This window comes from Camelus bactrianus, chromosome 7, assembly GCF_048773025.1.
Source record: "Camelus bactrianus isolate YW-2024 breed Bactrian camel chromosome 7, ASM4877302v1, whole genome shotgun sequence".
NCBI lineage: Eukaryota > Metazoa > Chordata > Mammalia > Artiodactyla > Camelidae > Camelus > Camelus bactrianus.
The window spans coordinates 16,164,762-16,183,016 of record NC_133545.1 but is presented as its reverse complement, the minus strand read 5'-3'; the positions used below and the strand labels follow the sequence as shown (position 1 = coordinate 16,183,016).

The 18,255-nt window shown below is 37.3% G+C and overlaps 1 protein-coding gene and 1 long non-coding RNA gene across 17 annotated transcripts in view; one reads left to right on the top strand and one right to left on the bottom strand.

The window, feature by feature from the left end:
• AGBL3 (AGBL carboxypeptidase 3) overlaps positions 1 to 18,255 on the top strand; it is an 85,227-nt gene that overhangs the window by 30,510 nt on the left and 36,462 nt on the right. The gene's annotated exons all lie outside the window — the stretch shown is intronic.
• Positions 13,030 to 18,255, bottom strand: part of LOC141578132 (uncharacterized) — a 45,031-nt gene continuing 39,805 nt past the window's right edge. Inside the window, exon 2 of the long non-coding RNA XR_012508077.1 lies at positions 13,030 to 18,076. This is a non-coding gene — a long non-coding RNA (uncharacterized LOC141578132). The remainder of the gene's footprint in view (positions 18,077 to 18,255) is intronic.

Genomic DNA, 18,255 nt, shown 5'->3' with positions numbered 1-18,255 from the left:
TACATGAACATATATATATTCATTGTCACATTCCTTTCTCTGTGAGCTACCATAAGATCTTGTATATATTTCCCTGTGCTATTCAGTTTAATCTTGTTTATCTATTCTACAATTTTGAAATCCCAGTCTGTCTCTTCCCACCCCTCACCCCCTTGGCAACCACAAGTCTATATTCTATGCTTATGAGTCTGTTTCTGTTCTGTATTTATGCTTTGGTTTTTTGTTTGTTTGTTTGTTTTTAGATTCCACATACGATTGATCTCATATGGTATTTTTCTTTCTCTTTCTGGCTTACTTAGAATGACATTCTCCAGGAGCATCCATGTTGGTGCAAATGGCGTTATGTTGTCGGTTTTTATGGCTGAGTAGTATTCCATTGTATAAATATACCACTTCTTCTTTATCCAGTCATCTGTTGATGGACATTTAGGCTGTTTCCATGTCTTGGCTACTGTAAATAGTGCTGCTATGAACATTGGGGTGCAGGTGTCATCCTGAAGTAGGGTTCCTTCTGGATATAAGCCCAGGAGCGGGATTCCTGGGTCATATGTTAAGTCTATTCCTAGTCTTTTGAGGAATCTGCATACTGTTTTCCACAGTGGCTGTACCAAACTGCATTCCCACCAGCAGTGTAGGAGGGTTCCCTTTTCTCCACAGCCTCTCCAGCATTTGTCATTTGTGGACTTTTGAATGATGGCCATTCTGACTGGTGTGAGGTGATACCTCATTGTAGTTTTGATTTGCACTTCTCTGATAATTAGTGATATTGAGCATTTTTTCATGTGTCTATTGATCATTTGTATGTCTTTCTTGGAGAATTGCTTGTTTAGGTCTTCTGCCCATTTTTGGGTTGGGTTGTTTATTTTCTTCTAATTGAGTCGTATGAGCTGCTTATATATTCTGGAGATCAAGCCTTTGTCGGTTTCATTTGCAAAAATTTTCTCCCATTCCGTAGGTTGTCTTTGTTTTACTTATGGTTTCCCCTGCTGTGCAGAAGCTTGTAAGTTTCATTAGGTCCCATTTGTTTATTCTTGCTTTTATTTATTCTAGGAGAAAATTTTTGAGATGTATGTTAGATAATGTTTTGCCTTTATTTTCCTCTAGGAGGTTTATTGTATCTTATCTTATGTTTAAGTCTTTGATCCATTTTGAGTTGATTTTTGTGTATGGTGTAAGGGAGTGTTCTAGCTTCATTGTTTTACATGCTGCTGTCCAGTTTTCCCAACACCATTTGCTGAAGAGACTGTCTTTATTCCATTGTATATTCTTGCCTCCTTTGTCGAAGATTAGTTGACCAAAAGTTTGTGGGTTCATTTCTGGGCTCTCTATTCTGTTCCATTGGTCTATATGTCTGTTTTGGTACCAATACCATGCTGTCTTGATGACTGTAGCTCTATAGTATTGTCTGAAGTCTGGGAGAGTTATTCCTCCAGCCTCTTTCTTTCTCTTCAGTAATGCTTTGGCAATTCTAGGTCTTTGATGGTTCCATATAAATTTTATTATGATTTGTTCTAGTTCTGTGAAATATGTCCTGGGTAATTGGATAGGGATTGCATTAAATCTGTAGATTGCCTTGGGCAGTGTGACCATTTTAACAGTATTGATTCTTCCAATCCAAGAGCATGAAATATCTTGCCATTTTTTAAAGTCTTCTTTAATTTCCTTCAATGGTTTATAGTTTTCTATGTATAATTCTTTCACCTCCTTGGTTAGATTTATTCCCAGAGATTTTATTACTTTGGGTGCTATTTTAAAGGGGATTGTTTCTTTACTTTCTTCTTCTGTTGATTCATCGTTAGTGTAAAGAAATGCAACCGATTTTTGAACATTAATCCTGTAACCTACCTTGCTGAATTCTTCGATCAGCTCTAGTAGTTTTTGTGTGGACCTTTTAGGGTTTTCTATATATAGTAACATGTCATCGACATATAGTGACACTTTTACCTCTTCTTTTCCAATTTGTATCCCTTTTATTTCTCTCTCTTGCCTGATTGCTCTGGCTAGGACTTCCAGGACTATGTTGAATAGGAGTGGTGATAGTGGGCATCCTTGTCTTGTCCCAGATTTTAGTGGGAAGCTTTTGAGTTTTTCACCATTGAGTACTATGCTGGCTGTAGGTTTGTCATATATAGCTTTTATTATGTTGAGATATGTTCTGTCTATACCCACTTTGGCGAGTGTTTTTATCATAAATGGGTGTTGAATTTTATCAAATGCTTTTTCTGCATCTATTGAGATGATCATGTGGTTTTTGTCCTTCCTCTTGTTGATGTGATGTATTACATTGATTTGCGTATGTTGAACCACCCTTGTGTCCCTGGGATGAACCCCACTTGGTCATGATGTATAATCTTTTTTATGTGTTGTTGGATTCTGTTTGCTAATATTTTGGTGAGGATTTTGGCATCTATGTTCATCAGTGATAGTGCCCTATAATTCTCTTTTTTGGTAGTGTCTTTGCCTGGTTTTGGTATCAGGGTGATGGTGGCTTCATAGAATGAGTTTGGGAGTATTCCCTCCTTTTCAATCATCTGGAATAGTTTGAGAAGGACTGGTATGAGTTCTTCTTTGTATGTTTGGTAGAATTCCCCGGTGAAGCCGTCCGGTCCTGGACTTTTATTTGTAGGGAGGTTTTTAATTGCTATTTCTATTTCCTTTCTAGTGATCGGATTGTTCAAGTGGTCAGTTTCTTCTTGATTCAGTCTTGGTGGATTGTATGTTTCCAGAAACTTGTCCATCTCCTCTAGGTTATCCAGTTTGGTTCCATATAGTTTTTCATAATATTCTCGTATGATATTCTGTATTTCTATTTTATTTGTTGTAATTTCTCCATTTTCCTTTCTTATTTTGCTAATTTGTGCTCTTTTTTCTTCTTTGTGGGTTTTGCCAGAGGTTTGTCGATTTTAATTTACTTTTTCAAAAAACCAGCTTTTGGTTTGGTTGATTTTTTCTACGGTCTTGTTAATCTCTATTGTATTTATTTCCTCCCTAATCTTTATAATTTCCTTCCTTCTGCTGCCTTTTGGGGCTTTTTGTTCTTCTTTTTCTAATTCATTCAGCTGGTGGGTTAAATTGTTTATTTGAGATTGTTCTTCTTTTTTGAGGAAGGCCTGTATCGCTATAAACTTCCCTCTTAGCACTGCCTTTGCTGTGTCTCATAGATTTTGAGTGGTTGTGCTTTCATTGTCATTTGTCTCAAGGTATTTTTTAATTTCAGCTTTGATTTCCTCATAGACCCATTGTTTTTTTAATAACATATTGTTTAATCTCCATGCTTTCCTTTTTTTCTCCTTTGTTTCTCTGTTGTTGATTTCTAGTTTCATGGCACTGTGGTCAGTAAAGATGCTTGAGATAATTTCTATCTTCTTAACATTGTTGAGGTTTCCTTTGTGCCCAAGTACATGATCAATCCTGGAAAATGTTCCATGTGCACTTGAAAAGAATGTATATCCTATTTTGGGGGGGTGTAATGCTCTGAAAATATCCACCAAATCTAATTTTTCTATTGTATTATTTAATTTCTCTGTTGCCATATTTATTTTCTGTCTGGAAGATCTGTCTGGTGATGTTAATGCGGTGTTAAAAATCTCCAACTATGATTGTACTCCCATCAATATCCCCCTTTATCTCTGTTAGTAATTGTTCTATGTACTTAGGTGCTCCTATATTGGGTGCATATATATTAACGAGTGTAGTATCCTCATCTTACATCACTCCTTTAATCATTATAAAATGTCCTTCTTTATCTTTCTTTATGGCCTTTGTTTTAGAGTCTATTTTGTCTGAAATCATTACTGCAACACCTGATTTTTTGGCTTTTCCATTTGCATGGAATATCCTTTTCCATCCTTTCACTCTCAATCTATATGTGTCCTTCTCCCTAAAGTGGGTCTCTTGTATGCAGCATATTGAAGGTTCTTGCTTTATTATCCAGTCTGCCACTCTATGTCTTTTGACTGGAGCATTTAGTCCATTAACGTTTACAGTAATTAATGATAGATGTGTGTTTATTGCCATTTTGAACTTATCTTTGCAGTTGACTTCTTATTTCTTCTTTGTTCCTTTCTTCTTCCTTTTGTGGTTTGGTAATTTTCCTTTGTGTTATCATGGATTTTATTTAATTTTTGTGACTCCCTTGTAAGCTTTTGGCTTGTAGTTACCCTTTTTCGTAAACCTATTAGCCCATTACTATAACTGTTTTTATTAAACTGATAGTAACATGATCTCAAACCCATCCTACCAAGAACAAAAAATTTAAAAAAGAAAGAAAAAAAAATTCTATACTTCCCTGCCTCCCTCTCCCACTCTCAATGATTTGTATGTCTTCTTTTATAATTTCGTGTTTATTTTATTTGTAATTCATGAGTTATCACCTTTCCAGTTGTGAGTTTCTCATTTCTATAGCATCCTGCTGCTTTTCTATTTAGAGTAGACCTTTCAATATTTCTTTTAGCATGGGTTTAGTGTTGCTGAACTCCTGCAGCTTTTTCTTGTCTGTGAAATTCTTTATTTCTCCTTCTATCCTAAAGGATACCCTTGCTGGATAAAGTATCCTAGGCTGCATCTTTTTTTCATTCAGGACTTTGAATATATCTTGCTACTCCCTTCTGGCCTATAGTGTTTGGGTAGAGAAATCAGCTGAGAGCCTTATGAGGGTTCCCTTGTAACTTACTCTTTGCTTTCCTCTTGCTGCCTTTAGGATCATTTCTTTATCCTTGACTCTGGCCATCTTGATTATGATATGTCTTAGTGTGGGTCTATTTGGGTTCTTCCTGCTTGGGACCCTCTGAGCTTCCTGTACTTGGATATCTGATTCCTTCTTTAAGTTTGGGAAGTTTTCAGTCATGATTTCTTCAAAAACCTTTTCAATCCCCTTTGATCCTTCTTCCCCTTCTGGACCCCTATTATGCAAAGATTGGCACGCTTTATATTATCCCATAGGTCCCTTATGCTATTTTCATTTATTTTTATTTGTTTATCTTGTAGCTCTTCTGATTGGGTGCTTTCTGTTGTCCTGTCTTCTAGGTCACTAATTCATTTCTCTGCATTATCTAGTCGGCTTTGCAAAGCTTTTAGATCATCCCTCATCTCAGTTAGTGAGTTTACCCATTCTACTTGGCTCTTCTTTATAGCTTCAATTTCATTTTTGACATATTTTATATCTCCTAACACTCTCTCTTTTAGTTCCTTCAGCACTTTGATCACTCCTTTTTTGAAATCTTGATCTAGTAGGCTATTGATGTCTATTTCATTGATGTTCTTTCAGGGGATTTCTCTTGTTCTTTTAATTGGGAATGGTTTCTCTGCTTCTTCATCTTGCTCATACCTCTCTGGCACTGTGGTTTATGGAGTATCAGTTATCTATTGTGGTCCTTAAGGAGTTTATCTATCTAATGCCTATGTAGGAATAAGACTTAGGAAAAAAAGAAAAAAAGAGAGAGAGAAAGAATTTTAAAAGAAGGGAGAAAAAAAGGTTTGAAAACAGTGTATAATGAATGATAGAAGAGCAAGTTGAAGCAGAATAGCAGTCGGGTTGAGACATCCTTTTAAAACCTTTAAAAAAAGGGGAAAAGATGAAAAGATGTATTTGAAACCTGTGTATAATCAATAACTGGACATCAAAACCCAAGAAAAATAAAAATGAATTAAGAAGTAAAAATTAAGAGGGTAATAGAAAATAGAACATGTAAAAACAGATTTAAAAAAAAGGGGGGGAGGTCGGTGTTCTCCTGGAGACTGTGTGCTTTTAATGTGAAGTCTTTCTGTCTTCATCCTGTCTTGGAAGCTCAGCTTGCTATTTCCAGAGGCCCTCCATTGGCGCCCTCATCTGTGCTGCTCCCAGTGCCTGTCAGCAAGCAGATTGCACCTCCTCCCAACACTGGGTCAGGTGCAGCTCTCCTTTGCTGTGGGCGGGCCGGTCACTGCCCCTCTGGATGCCGCAGTCAGATGTTGCAGACTGGCCAGGTAGGAGGGCGGGTCGCGCCCCCTCCCAGCACTGTGGTCAGGGTTTGCGTTCCTGCCTGAAAGGCGGGGGGCCGCCCTCCCTCTCCCGGCGCCGGTCAGTCCACTGCTCTGTGCAGCTGCGCACTCTGCCTCTGGTTGGCACCCTGTAGGTGGGCTCGGGGAAGACCGAGGAACAGCCTTGTCCCTGCTCTGGGCCAGAACCCAGCTCCTTGTCTTGGCGGAGCAAGTTCTTTGAGGGACCAGGATGGAAGGATACTATTTGCCTCGGGCTGTAGACAAGCCTCCGTCTGGCCTTTGAGGCTGCTAAGCCCTTAGGTGCGGATGCAGGTTTCGCCCCTGCCCCCGCCTGGATGCTAAGCGCCGGAGGATATGGCGGCTGTGCCTGAGCCCCACCTCTCTTCCCCTGAAGACTTTCCATGGGTTTTCAGAGATGGGGGTATACACCCTTCCCCCCAGGGCACATCAGCCGTGATGTTTTATGGAGGGCCAAGGTTGTTCTGCCCTATGCACCCACAGCCATGGCACATAGCCCCCTACAGTCCCCTGGGGCTGCCTCAGTGCAGCCGCCCCCATCCTCCGCCCGGCTCGGGCAGCCTGGCCCTGTCCCCAGCTGCCGGCCTGCGTCTCAGGCTGGGTGTCGCGGGCACCCTCTGTGCCTGTTTAACTTCGTTCTGTCAGTCAAGGGCTGGTCTGTACAGATCCGAGCCTCAGAGGCTCCCCCTCCATCCCGCTGGCCTCTCCGTTGGAGAGGGGAGACCCAGCGAACGAGTGCCAGTCCTCCTTTGTTGCTCCCTCCCTGCGTCCTGCTCTGGTTTGCCTTTTCTTTTCTTTTTTCCTTTTCTCCTACCAGATTTTTGGCGTCTCTATCTTTTGAAGAGGGTGATGTTCTGTCGGAGTTCGGCAGGTGCTCTGGTTGGCTGAGTGTTTCTGTGGATGTGGGTCTTGGTGCATTTGTGGGAGAGGGTGAGCTACGAGCATCCTTCTACTCCGCCATCTTCTCTCTCCCTCGTTATTTTCTTATTGTGTACCTTATCTTATCAAGAACTTTCTAACCTTACGGTTTTTTAACACCCTTGCTTTATTGATGGGAACAATTAAGATCCAGAGAGACTAAATTACTTCTCAAAAGCCATACCACTTGTTAATGAGAGTTGGCAGCATAACATATATCACCTGACTGCTAACCCAATATTTACTTCTTTCATTAACAGCTATATTCTGAGTTCCAACTATGTACTAGAAATAGAGCAGTGAACAAAACAAGACAAAAATTCTTCCCTTTTAATAGCTTTTATTTTAGTTGGTAAAGATTTTTAAAAAATAATTAAAATATATTATGAGTTAGATGATGATAAGTGCCTAAGGAAGAAATCAGAGCAGGAGGGGGAATGAGTTTAGGTGTTTATTATGTACTGAATGTCTGTGCATACATTCGCCAAATACACATGGGAAACCCTAACTCCCAGCGTGACGGTATCAGGAGGTGACTCAGACAAGCTAAGACAGTACTCTATTGGAACATGTTAGAAAATGCTGCTACTGCCATAAAAGGGCTTTTACAGTGATTCTGGAGAGAGCTCAGAAAGAAAGGAGAGATATAAAGTAAGTTTCCATCTTAGAGAATACATAATTATGTTCAGAAAACTGTTAGAAATACTAATGAAGAGGTCTCAGAAATGAGGAACATGCTATTGGACAAGGGACAAAATGCAGCACTTACTATAAAATGGTAAAGGACTTGGCTGAATTGTGTTTGTGCTCTAGTGTTTTGTGGCAGGTAGAACTTGGGAGCGATAAAACTGTATATTTAGCTAAAGAGATTTCAAAGCAAAATGTTGAAGGAGTGGCTTGATTCCTCCTGACTGCTTATAGTTAAATGCAAGAAGAGAGAAACTGAAAAAGGAATTAAGAAAAAAGGAACCAAAATGTAAAAATTTGGAAAATTCTTAGCGTATGCATTTTACAATGAATGAGAATGTGTGTTGAGAAGAGAACAGTAGGGTGTATGTATAGAACCAGCCATTTGATAAGGAGATTAGTGTGGGTGTGAACACAGAACTAATCAGCCACCCAGGAGGAAAACTGCCAGTTTTAACTGAAGGGGACAGAGACAGGACAGAATAAAGGAAAGCTGTCAGACTTCTTGAATTTTATAGAGAACATGCAGTATTCTTCAAGACAAGTTTCTTTTTTTAATTGAAGTATAATTGATGTAAAATATTATATGTTACAGGTTTACAGAATAGTGATTCACAATTTTTAAAGGTTATACTCCATTTATAGTTATTATAAAATATTGGGTCTATTCCCCATGTTGTACAGTATATCCCTGTAGCTTATTCTATACATAATAGTTTGTGCCTATTAATCGCCTACCCCTGTATTGCCCCTCCCTTCCCTCTCTCCCCGGTAACCACTAGTTTGTTCTCTGTATCTGTTGAGTCTGTTTCTTTTTTGTCATATTCACTAATTTGTTGTATGTTTTTACACTCCACATATAAGTGATATCATTCAGTATTTCTCTGACTTATTCAGTATATTCAGTCTTTCTCTTTCTGACTTATTTCATGTAGCATAATACCCTCCAAGTCCATCCATGTTACTGCAAATGGCAAATTTTCATTCTTTTTTATGGCTGAGTAGTATTCCAGTGTGTGTGAGTATGTATGTGTGTGTGTGTGTATCACAGCTTCTTTATCCATTCATCTGTTAATGGACACTTGAGTTGCTTCCATTATCTTGGCAATTGTAAATAATGCTGCTATGAACATTAGGGTGCATGTATCTTTTCAAATTAGTGTTTTTGTTTTTGTTTTTTTCAGATTTATACCTGGGAGTGGAATTGCTGGGTCATATGGTAGTTCTATTTTTAGTTTTTTGAGAAACCTCCATACTGTTTTCCACAGTGGCTACACCAATTTACATTCCCCCCAACAGTGCACAAGAGCTTCCTTTTCTCCACATCCATGCCATCGTTTGTTATTTGTGTTCTTTTTGAGGATAGCCATTCTAACAGGTGTGAGGTGTTATCTCGTTGTGGTTTTGATTTGCATTTCCCTGATGATTAGTGATGTTGAGCATCTTTTCATGTGCCTGTTGGCCATCTGCATTTCCTCTTTGGAAAAATTTCTATTCAGTTCTTCTACCCACTTTTTAATTTTTTTTTTATGTTAAATTGTATGAGCTGTTTATATATGTTGGATAATAACCCCTTATCAGTCATATCATTTGCAAATATTTTCTTCCATTCAGTAGGTTGTCTTTTTGTTGTGTTGATGGTTTCCTTTGCTGTGCAAAGGCTTTTAAGTTTAAATAGGTCTCAGTTGTTTATTTCTGCTTTGATTTCCTTTGCTTTAGGAGACAGATCCCCCAAAAATACTGCTGCAATTTATGTCAAAGAGTGTTCTTCCTGTGTTTTCCTCTAGAAGTTTTATGGTTTCTGGTCTTGTATTTAGGTCTTTAATCCATTTTGAGTTTATTTTTGTATATGGTGTTAGAGAATGTTCTAAAAATTTCATTCTTTTACATGTAGCTGTCCAGTTTCCCCAGCACCACTTGTTGAAAGGACTATTTTTTTATCCATTGTATGTTCTTGCCTCTTTTGTCATAGATTAATTGACTGTAAGTGTATGGGTTCATTTCTAGGTTCTCTACTCTGTTCCATTGATCTGTGTGTCTGTTTTTGTGCCAGTACCATACTATTTTGATTACTGTAGCTTTGTAGTATAGTCTGAAGTTAGGGAGCGTGATTCTTAAGCTCTGTTCTTAAGACTGTTTCAGCTATTCAGGGTCTTTTGTGTTTCCATACAAATTTTAAAATTATTTGTTCTAGTTCTGTGAAAAATGCCATTGGTATTTTGATAGTGATTGCATTGAATCTGTGGATTGTTTTGGGTAGTATGTTCCTTTTAACAATATTAATTCTTCCAATCCAAGAACACAGTATATCATTCCATTGATTTGTGTTGTCAAGACAAGTTTTAAAGGCCCTGAAGGTGACTAACAGATCATCAGGGCTATTAACATCTAGGTAACAGGGCAGACAGCTTCTAACAGAGGCCATGGATACAGGCCATCTGGAGCTGTGAGCTATGGTGTGGGCCAGGGTCCTGACAGAAAGCCAGGCATGAGTAGCACCCTGCCAAGCTGTTGGAGTCATGTTGCCACCCCAGGGGTCCAAAAGGTAGAGCACTGGGGCAAAGAGGATTACTTGTGACCCTTAAGATCTCATTGTATCTGCCTTGCTAGGTTTTGAGCTTGCTTGAGACTCATCACCCCATCCTTCTTTCCTGTTTCTCCCTTTTGCAATGGAAACATCTATCCTATGCCTGTCCCACAATTGTATTTTGGAAGCACATACCTTGATTGGTTTCACGGGCTGACAGCTAGACAGGATGGATCATATTTTGAGTCTCACCTGTATCTGATTTAGATGATATTGAGATGAGACTTTGGAGTTGAGAGTTGATCCTGGAATGAGTTAAGACTTTGAGGATTGCTGGGATGAAATGAATGTATTTTGCATGTGAAAAGGACATGAATTTGGGGGGGCTCAGGAGTAGGATGCTATGGTCTGAATATTTCTGTCCTCCCGAAAGTCATATGTTGAAATTATAATGCTCAATATTATGGTACTAGAAGGTGGGGCATTTGGGAGGTGATCATGTCATGTTTGTTCCTATAGCACCTTATCAAATGTAGCTAGCAACAGTCAACTCATACTCTAAACTTTCTGCCTTAAAACTGTGTCCAATGACTCCGTTTTACTAAATGTATCACCTCTACAATAACGTGTCACTATTTTTCTAGCTTCCTATAACAGTTTCCATACCACCTGTTATTTAGTAACAAAGCCAATGACTGTCACATAGTTTAGGTTTTTATTAGGACAGCATCCTATTTCTAGGTGTCAATTCATGTTTTATTCATTAAAACAAAATTGTCAGAATCTCAGTAGCTTATAATAGCAAATTATCTGTTTCCTGCTCTTGGATCATCTATGGCTCTACTGGGCCAATCAGAGATCAGTTAAACTGATATCCAGACTGTGGGTTAGGTTTGGAACTATTCTATGGTTCTTCCTTCCCCCCAGATCAGCAGCCAGCCAGGGTATGTTCTGCTCATGGCAAATCACAAGAGTTCAGGAGGGCAAACCAAACCATGAAAGTATGCTTAAAGCCCCTGTTTATCCTTCCACTGGCTAATCAAGTCATATGTCCAGGTCCAACATCAATGGAATGGGGAAAGTGAAAATTTGGGAACAATCCAGGGGTATCTATTCTGAGGCCATGAGTACTAAAAGTGCTATAGCCATGATGAAGGAGCATGGCTGTTATCTTCTAGAAAGACCAAGGAGGCTAATTTGGATAGAGAAGATTGAACAAAGGACAGTGGTAAGAGATGAAGTGAGATAAGTGTTGGAAGTTGAGGGGGTAGGTCATGTAAAACCTGACTTAGGACTTCAGTTTTTACTCTGAGAATGGAAAGTTTTAATCAAACAGAGGAGTGACATGATCTGCTCTAAGTGTTAGTAAGGTTACTTTGGCTGTCATGTTGAAAGTAGAATGGTGAACCACAAGGGAGACCAATTAAGGGGCTATTGCAGTTATCCAGGCAAGAAAGGTGGTGGCTGGACCAAGGTGGTAGCAGCAGAGAAGATGAGAAGTGATTAGATTTTAGATATGTCTGACAGAGTCCAGAGAATTTGCTGATGGCTTGGCTATGAGTTTGAAAATAAAAAGGAGAGAAAGTGGTCTCCAGAATTCCAGGCCTGAGCAACTGAAGATTGGAACTTCCACTTACTGACACAGGGACTACAGCAAAGTAGTAAAATTGTTTTTCTTCTCTACCTACTAAGTCTTGTTCTGAAAGTGTGTATCAGGACTCCATCCACTGCAAGGAAAAAAAAAAACTCTTCCCCAAAAATGGCTTAGCTAAAGGGGATTGGTTGGATTAGTGAGGGACAAGGCTGGCTTTAGCCATGGCTTAAATAAGGGGCTCACAGGATATCACTAGGATTCAGAGGGGTTTTTTTCCCCCTCATTTGAATGTCACTTCTGCCTCTTGAGTGTTGGTTCCATTCTCAGACAGGCTCTGCTCTCTTGCTAGCAAAATTGCTATGGATTTTCAGCCTCACATTCTGACGGTGCTAAGTCTGGTAGATACCCTTCATTCTAGTAGCTTCCTCAAAACTACAGAGATTCTTTTTTTTTTTTTTAACATCTTTTATTGATTTATAATCATTTTACAATGTTGTGTCAAATTCCAGTGTTCAGCACAATTTTTCAGTTATTCATGGACATATACACACATTGTCACATTTTTTTCTCTGTGAGTTATCATAACATTTTGTGTATATTTCCCTGTGCTATACAGTGTAGTCTATTCTACAATTTTGAAATCCCAGTATATCCCTTCCCACCCTCCACCCCCCCAGAGATTCTTTTTTTATTGTAAAATACGCATAACATTTACTGTCTTAACCATTTTTAAGTATACAGTTCAGTTCAACATTCACATTGTTGTACAACCATCACCACCATCCTATAACTTTTGTCATCTTATAAAACTGAAACACCATACCATTAATAACTCCCCATTCTCCGCTCCTGCAGCCCCTGGAAACCACCCTAATCCTTTCTTTCTCTATGATTTTCATTACGCTAAGTACCTCATGTAAGTGGAATCATGCAATATTTGTCTTTTTATGACTGGCTTATTTCACCTAGCATAATTTCCTCAAGGTTCATCCATGTTGTAGCATGTTGCAGAATTTCTTTCCCTTATAAGGCTGAAAAATATTCTATTGTACATGTATACCACATTTTGCTTATCCATTCAATGGACACTACAGTTGCATCCACATTTTAGCTCTTGTGTATAATGCTGCTATGAACACGACTGTACAAATATATCTTCAAGACCCTGCTTTTCATTCTGTTGAGTATGTACCCCAAAATGAAACTACTGGATCATATAATTCTGTTGTTAGTTTTTTGAGGAACCACCATACTGTTTTCCACAGTAGCTATACCATTTTACATTCCCACCAAAAGTGCATATGGATTCCAATTTCTGTACATGCCTGCCAGCACTTGTTATTTTATGCTTTGTCTTTTATAATTGGCATTCTAACAAGTGTGAGATGATATCTCATTGTGGCTTTGATTTGCATTTCTGTAATGATTAGTAATGTTGAGCAGCTTTCCATATGACTGTTGGCCATTCATCTCTCTTTGGAGAAAGGTCTATTCAAGTCCTTTCCCATTTTTGTATTGGTTTGTTTGGTTGTTGTTGTTGTTGTTGAGTTTTAGGAGTTCTCTATATATTCTGAATATGAATCCCTTATCAGGTATGTGATTTGCAAATATTTTCTCCTATTCTGTGTGTTGCCTTTTTACTCTGTGAAGTTTAATTTGTCTATTTTTTTTTAACTTCTGCCTTTAAATTTTCATGAAGTTCAGTTTGTTGGGTTTTTTCTAACCTCTGCCTAAATTTAGTGTCATATCCAAACTATCATTGACAAATCCAGTGTCATGAAGCTTTTGAATTATGTTTTCTTCTAAGATTTTTATTGTTTTAGATATTACATTTAGGTACTTGATCCATTTTGAGTTAATTTTTGTGTAAGGTGTTAGGTAATAGTCCAACTTCATTCTTTTGCAGTGGATATCCAGTTTTCCCAGCACCACTTTTGAAAAGACTGTCTTTTCCCCATTGAATATGTTGGCACCCTTATCAAAAATCATTTGACCGTATATGCAAAGATTCATTCATGGGCTGTCTATTCTAGTCTGTTGGTCAGTATGTCTGTCTTTATGCCAGTACCACACTGTTTTGGTTACTGTAGCTGTGTAGTAAGTTTTGAAATCAGAAAGTGTGAGCCCTCCAGTTTTGTTCTTTTTCAAGACTATTTTGGCATTCAGGGTTCCTTGAGATTCCATGTGAATTTTAGAATGAATTTTTCTATTTCTGCAAAAAATGTCATTGCAATTTTGCTAACAAAAAGCAAAATTAAATCCATAGATTGCTCTGGGTAGTACTGACATTTTAATAATTTAAAGTCTTCTGATCCATGAACAAGGGATGTGTTTCTATTTATGTCTTCTTTAATTTCTTTTAGCAATGTTTTCTGATTTTCATTGTACAGTTCTTTCACCTCCTTGGTTAGTTCCTAGGAATTCTATTCTTTTTGATGCTGTACATGGAATTGTTTTTGTAATTTATTTTTCTGATCATTATTTGTGTATAGAAATGCAACTGTTTTGTGTGTTGATTTTGTATCCTGATACTTTGCTGAATTAATTTATTAGTTCAAACAGGTTTTTAGTGGAATCTTCAGGGCTTTTAATTATAAGATAGCATCTGTAAAGAGATCATTTTACTTCTTCCTTTCCAATTTAGATGCCTTCCATTATTTCTTCTTGCTTAATTGCTTTGGCCAGAACTTCCAATACTATGTTGAATAAAAGTAATAAAAGTGGTGAAAGCAGACATCCTTGCCTTGTTCCTGCTCTTAGAGGAGGTGCTTTCAGTGTGTCACCATTGAGTATGATGTTAGCTGTAGGTTTTTCCTAGATGGCTTTTATTAGGTTGAGGTAGTTTCTTTCTATGCCTAGTTTGTTGAGTTTTTAAAATTTTTGAATTTCATGAAAGGGTATTGGGTTTTGTCAAATGCCTTTTCTGCATCAATTGAGGTGATCATGTGGTTTTTTTCCTTCATCCTATTGATTTAGTGTATTGCATTGATAAGTTTTCATATGTTAAAGTATCCTTGCATTCCAGGGTCATGCTGTACAGTCCTTTTAATATGCTGCTGAATTTGGTTTGTTAGTATTTTGTTGAGGATTTTTGAATCAGTGTTCATAAGGGATAACAGTCTATATATAGCATTCTTTTCTTGTAGTGTCTTTGGCTTTGGTATCAGGGTAATCTCACCTTACAGAAATGAGTTAGGGTGTATTCCTTCCTCTTCAATTTTTGGGAAAAGTTTGAGAAAGATCAGCACTAGTTCTTTAAATGGTAGAATTCAGTGAAACTTTCCCCCCATTGGGAAAATTTTGATTACTGATTCAATCTCTTTAACTAGTTATAGGTCTATCATATTTTCTATTTCTTTGTGAGATAGTCTTGGTAAGTTTTGTGTTTCTAGAAATTTGTCCATTTCCTCTAGGTTATCGAATTTGTTGGCATATGCTTGTTGACAGTACTCTCTTAAAATCCTTTTCATTTTGGTAAAATTGGTAGTAATATCCCCACTTGCATTTCTGATTTTAGTAATTTGAGTCTTCTTTTTTTCTTGGTCCGTTAGGTAAAGGTTTGTCAACTTTGTTGATCTTTTCAAAGAGTCAACTTTTGGTTTCATTGATTTTCTGTATTTTTCTATTTTCTATTTCACTTATCTCTGCTCTAATCTTTATTATTTCCTTCTTTCTGCTGACTTTGGGTCTAGTTTTTGCTTCTTTTTCTAGTTCCTTAAGTTTTAAAGTTAGGGTACTGACTTGAGATCTTTCTTGTTTTTTTAATGTTTATAGTTTTAAATTTCCCCCTTAGCACCACCTTTGCTGTGTCCCACAAATTTCTGTGTTCTGTTTTTATGTTCATTCAACTCTGTATTTTCTAATTTCCCTTGTGACTTCTTGTTTGATCCACTGATTGTTTAGAAGTGTGTTATATAATTTCCACAATTTTTTTAATATTTCTGTTTTCCATTTATTTCTAACTTCATTCCACTGTGGTCAAAGATGATACTGTGTGTGATACCTACCTTTTTTAATCTACTAAGACTTAATTTATGGCCTAACATATGGTCTATCCTGGAAAATGTCCTATATGCACTTGAGACGCATGTGTATTCTGTTCTTGTTGGGTAGGGTGTTTGATATATGTCTATTAGATCTAGCTGGTTTACTGTGTTAAGTCCTCATTTTCCTTACATATGTTCTGTCTGGTTGGTCCAACTATTATTGCAAATGAGTAGTGAAGTCTTTTACTATTATTGTAGAAATGTCTATTTCTCCCATCAATTTTATCAGTTTTTGCATCATATGTTTTGCTGGCCTGTCATTAGGTGTGTAAATGTTTGTAACAGTTATGTCTTCTTGGTGTATTGAGTCTTTGATTAACATATATTGCCTTTACTTGCTTCCTATGACAAACATTTTAAAATTTAAAGTCTATTTTGTCTAATATAGCCACTTCTGCTGTCTTTTGGTTACTATTGCATTGGAATGTCTCCTTCCTTTCACTTTCAACCATTTTGTGTCTTTCTTTGAGTCTTTTATAGACTGCATATAGCTGGATCATGTGTTTTTATCCATTCTGCCAATCTCTGTCTTTTGACTGGAGAGTTCAATCCATTTACAATGAAAATAATTTCTGATAAAAAGACTTACTTTATTCTTTTTTATGGCTGAGTAGTGTTCCATTGTATAAATATACCACATCTTCTTTATCCAGTCATCTGTCGATGGACATTTCATTTGTTTCCTTGTCTTAGCTATTGTAAATAGTGCTTTTGTGAACATTGGATTGCATGTATCTTTTTGAATTAAAGTTCCATCTGGATATATGCCCAGGAGTGGGATTGCTGGATCATAGGGTAAAATAATAATGCCATTTGCTGCAATGTGGATGGACCTAGACTTTGTCATTCTAAGTGAAGTAAGCCAGAAAGAGAAAGAAAAACACCATATGATATCACTTATATGTGGAATCTGAAAAAAGTACAAATGAACTTACTTACAAAACAGAAAACAAACTTATGGTTACCAAGGGGGAAGTGGGTGGGAAGGGATAAGTTAGGAGTTCAAGATTTACAGATACTAACTACTATATATAAAAATAGATTAAAAAAAAGATAAACAAGTTCCTACTGTATAACTCAGAGAACTATATTCAATATCTTATAGTAACCTATAATGAAGAAATATGAAAACAAATATATGTATGCATAAGTATGACTGAACTATCATGCTGTACACCAGAAATTGATACAACATTGTAAAAACTGACTATACTTCAATTTAAAAAAAAAGAAAGAAGGAAAAAAGGGACTGACTTCTGTTACTGTGCTGTTTTCTATATGCCTTTATAGTATTTTTGTCCATTTCCTGCATTACTGTCTTCCTTTGTGTATAGTTGATTTTCATGGTGAAATGTTTAAATTCCTTTCATACTTCCTTTTCTGTATATTCAGTAGGTCTTTTCTTGCTGGGATGTATGTAACAGTGGGGGTTATATTTAATACCCTAAATTTATAACACTCTAATTTGAATTTAGACCAGCTCAACTTCAATAACATACAAAAACTCTGCTCCTTTATAGCTGCATCCCCACCCCTTTCAATTGTATGTGTCACAAAATTAGTTATACACTGTGTGCTCAAAAGCATAAACTAGTAACTCTTTTTAAGCATATTAGTCTCAACTTATGTGGAAAATAAGATTTGGGACTATAAACCAAAGTGACAGTAGTACTAGCTTTTACCCTAATAATTGCTTTTTTTCGTTAAATGTATTAGTCTCTTAAATCATGTAGAAAACAAAAAGTTCAGTTTGAAACTATTGTTATAGTAACACTAGCTTTTATAATTTCCCGTGTATTTACCTTCATTGAGACCCTTATTTTTCTCTATAGCTACGAGTTACTGTCTAGTGTCCTTTCATTTCACCTTGCAGAACTCCCTTGAGCATTTCTTGCAGGGCATGTCAAGTGGTCATGAACTCCCTTAGCTTTTGTTTTTCTGGGAATGTCTTAATTTCTCCCTAACTTTTGAAGGACAGTTCTGCTGCTGTTTTTTCTTTAAGCACTTTCAGTATATCAGTGCACTGTCTTCTAGCTTCCAAAGTTTCTGATGAGAAATACAGTAATGATTTTATTGAGGACCCCTTGCATATAACAATTTGCTTCTCTCTTACTGCTTTCAAGACCCTCCCTTTGTCTTTGAAAGTCTGATTCTGTGTCTTGGTGTGTTTTTTATTTCATCTTACTTGGAATTCATTGAGATTCTTTGATGTTTACCTTCATGTCTTCCATCAAATTTAGGGAGTTTTCAGGCATTATTTCTTCACTCATTGGCATTTCTTTGCTGCTGGCTTCTCTAGCTCAAAGGCTGGGATATATGAGGCAAAAAGAAAACACAGGAAACTACTCACCATCATTCTGCTCATCTGTTCCTGAAGTCCCTCACCAGTCTCCCTTCTTCTTTTCATCTTTTAAAGCCTCTTGTGTTTATATTGTATATAATACCCAGGGTCTTTAGTCATACTTGGTGGGGAGAATAGGAAAAAT